The sequence below is a fragment of the Triticum dicoccoides genome, chromosome 5A (genome assembly GCF_002162155.2).
Source record: "Triticum dicoccoides isolate Atlit2015 ecotype Zavitan chromosome 5A, WEW_v2.0, whole genome shotgun sequence".
NCBI lineage: Eukaryota > Viridiplantae > Streptophyta > Magnoliopsida > Poales > Poaceae > Triticum > Triticum dicoccoides.
The window spans coordinates 538,848,691-538,852,755 of NC_041388.1; positions in this window are offsets into that span (position 1 = coordinate 538,848,691).

Consider the following 4,065-nt stretch of genomic DNA (forward strand, 5'->3'; position numbering starts at 1 on the left):
CCCCCCAAGGCACCTAGGAGGTGCCTTCCACTAGTGGGACTCTTCCCTTTTGTGAACCCTAGGCGCATGGGCCTCTTGGGGCTGGTGCCCTTGGCCCATGTAGGCCAAGGCGCACCCCCTACAGCCCATGTGGCCCCCCGGGGCAGGTGGCCCCACCCGGTGGACCCCTGGGACCCTTCCGGTGGTCCCGGTACAATACCGATAACCCCGAAACTTGTCCCGATGGCCGAAATAGCACTTCCTATATATAATTCTTTACCTCCGGACCATTCTGGAACTCCTCATGACGTCCGGGATCTCATCCGGGACTCTGAACAACATTCAGGTTACTGCATATACATATCCCTACAACCCTAGCGTCACCGAACCTTAAGTGTGTAGACCCTACGGGTTCAGGAGACATGCAGACATGACCGAGACGACTCTCCGGTCAATAACCAACAGCGGGATCTGGATACCCATGTTGGCTCCCACATGCTCCATGATGATCTCATCGGATGAACCACGATGTCGAGGATTCAAGCAACCCCGTATGCAATTCCCTTTGTCAATCGATATGTTACTTGCCCGAGATTCGATCGTCGGTATCCCAATACCTCGTTCAATCTCGTTACCGGAAAGTCACTTTACTCGTACCGTAATGCATGATCCCGTGACCAGACACTTGGTCACTTTGAGCTCATAATGATGATGCATTACCGAGTGGGCCCAGTGATACCTCTTCGTCATACGGAGCGACAAATCCCAGTCTTGATCCGTGTCAACCCAACAGACACTTTCGGAGATACCCGTAGTCTACCTTTATAGTCACCCAGTTACGTTGTGACGTTTGGTATACCCAAAGCACTCCTACGGTATCCGGGAGTTACACGATCTCATGGTCTAAGGAAAAGATACTTGACATTGGAAAACTCTAGCAAACGAACTATATGATCTTATGCTATGTTTAGGATTGGGTCTTGTCCATCACATCATTCTCCTAATGATGTGATCTCGTTATCAATGACATCCAATGTCCATAGTCAGGAAACCATGACTATCTGTTGATCAACGAGCTAGTCAACTAGAGGCTTACTAGGGACATGTTGGTGTCTATTATTCACACATGTATTATGATTTCCGGATAATACAATTATAGCATGAATAAAGACAATTACCATGAACAAGGAAATATAATAATAATGCTTTTATTATTGCCTCTAGGGCATATTTCTAACAGTCTCCCACTTGCACTAGAGTCAATAATCCAGTTACATTGTGATGAATCGAACACCCATGGAATTCTGGTGTTGATCATGTTTTGCTCTAGGGAGAGGTTTAGTCAACGGATCCGCTACATTCAGGTCCGTATGTACTTTACAAATCTCTATGTCTCCATCTTGAACATTTTCACGAATGGAGTTGAAGCGACGCTTGATGTGCCTTGTCTTCTTGTGAAACCTGGGCTCCTTGGCAAGAGCAATAGCTCCAGTGTTGTCACAGAAGAGCTTGATCGGCCCCGATGCATTGGGTATGACTCCTAGGTCGGTGATGAACTCCTTCACCCAAATTGCTTCATGCGCTGCCTCCGAGGCTGCCATGTACTCCGCTTCACATGTAGATCCCACCACGACGCTCTGCTTGCAACTGCACCAGCTTATTGCCCCACCATTCAAAATATACACGTATCCGGTTTGTGACTTAGAGTCATCCAGATCTGTGTCGAAGCTAGCGTCGACGTAACCTTTTACGACGAGCTCTTCGTCACCTCCAAAAACGAGAAACATTTACTTAGTCATTTTCAGGTACTTCAGGATATTCTTGACCGCTGTCTAGTGTTCGTTGCCGGGATTACTTTGGTACCTGCCTACCAAACTTACGGCAAGGTTTACATCAGGTCTGGTACACAGCATGGCATACATAATAGAACCTATGGCTGAGGCATAGGGGATGACACTCATCTCTTCTACATCTTCTGCCGTGGTCGGACATTGAGCTGAGCTCAATTTCACACCTTTCAGCACAGGCAAGAACCCCTTCTTAGACTGATCCATATTGAACTTCTTCAATATCTTATCAATGTATGTGCTTTGTGAAAGACCTATGAGGCGTCTCGATCTATCTCTATAGATCTTGATTCCTAATATATAAGCAGCTTCTCCAAGGTCCTTCATCGAAAAACTCTTATTCAAGTAGGCCTTTATGCTGTCCAAGAGTTCTATATCATTTCCCATCAAAAGTATGTCATCTACATATAATATGAGGAATGCTACAGAGCTCCCACTCACTTTCTTGTAAACGCAGGCTTCTCCATAAGTCTGCGTAAACCCAAACGCTTTGATCATCTCATCAAAGCGAATGTTCCAACTCCGAGATGCTTGCACCAGCCCATAAATCGAGCGTTGGAGCTTGCACACCTTGTTAGCACTCTTAGGATCGACAAAACCTTCCGGTTGCATCATATACAATTCTTCCTTAAGGAAACCATTAAGGAATGCCGTTTTGACGTCCATTTGCCATATTTCATAATCATAGAATGCGGCAATCGCTAACATGATTCGGACGGACTTCAGCTTCGCTACCGGTGAGAAAGTCTCATCGTAGTCAACCCCTTGAACTTGTCGATGACCCTTAGCGACAAGCCGAGCTTTATAGATGGTTACATTACCATCCGCGTCTGTCTTCTTCTTAAAGATCCATTTATTTTCTATGGCTCGCCGCTCAACGGGCAAGTCAGTCAAAGTCCATACTTCGTTTTCATACATGGATCCTATCTCGGATTTCATGGCTTCTAGCCATTTGTCGGAATCCGGGCCCGCCATCGCTTCTTCATAGTTCGAAGGTTCACCATTGTCTAACAACATGATTTCCAAGACAGGGTTGCCGTACCACTCTGGTGCGGAATGTGTCCTTAAGGACCTTCGAATTTCAGTAGGAGCTTGATCAGAAGTATCTTGATCATCATCAATAACCTCCTCTCTAGTTGGTGCAGGCACCTCAGGAACATTTTCTTGAGTTGTGCCATTTTCCGATTCAAGAGGTAACGCTTCATCAAGTTCTACTTTCCTCCTACTTACTTCTTTCGAGAGAAACTCTTTCTCTAGAAAGAATCCATTCTTGGCAACAAATATCTTGCCTTCGGATCTGAGGTAGAAGGTATACCCAACAGTTTCTTTAGGGTATCCTATGAAGACGCATTTTTCCGACTTGGGTTCGAGCTTTTCAGGTTGAAGTTTCTTGACATAAGCTTCGCATCCCCAAACTTTCAGAAACGACAGCTTAGGTTTCTTCCCAAACCATAATTCAAACGGTGTCGTCTCAACGGATTTCGACGAAGCCCTATTTAAAGTGAATGCGGCAGTCTCTAAAGCATAGCCCCAAAAAGATAGCGGTAAATCGGTAAGAGACATCATAGATCGTACCATATCTAATAGAGTGCGATTACGACGTTCGGACACACCATTACGCTGAGGTGTTCCAGGCAGCGTGAGTTGTGAAACTATTCCACATTTTCTTAAGTGTGCGCCAAATTCGTGACTCAAGTATTCTCCTCCACGATCTGATCGTAGAAACTTGATTTTCCTGTCACGTTGATTCTCAACCTTACTCTGAAATTCCTTGAACTTTTCAAAGGTTTCAGACTTCTGTTTCATTAAGTAGATATACCCATATCTACTTAAATCATCAGTGAGGGTGAGAACATAACGATAGCCACCGCGAGCCTCAACACTCATTGGACCGCACACATCAGTATGTATGATTTCCAATAAGTTGGTTGCTCGCTCCATTGTTCCTGAGAACGGAGTCTTGGTCATCTTACCCATGAGGCATGGTTCGCACGTGTCAAATGATTCGTAATCAAGAGACTCTAAAAGTCCATCCGCATGGAGCTTCTTCATGCGTTTGACACCTATGTGACCAAGGCGGCAGTGCCACAAGTATGTGGGACTATCATTATCAAATTTACATCTTTTGGTACTCACACTATGAATATGTGTAGCATTACACTCGAGATTCATTAAGAATAAACCATTCACCATAGGAGCATGACCATAAAACATATCTCTCATATAAATAGAACAACCA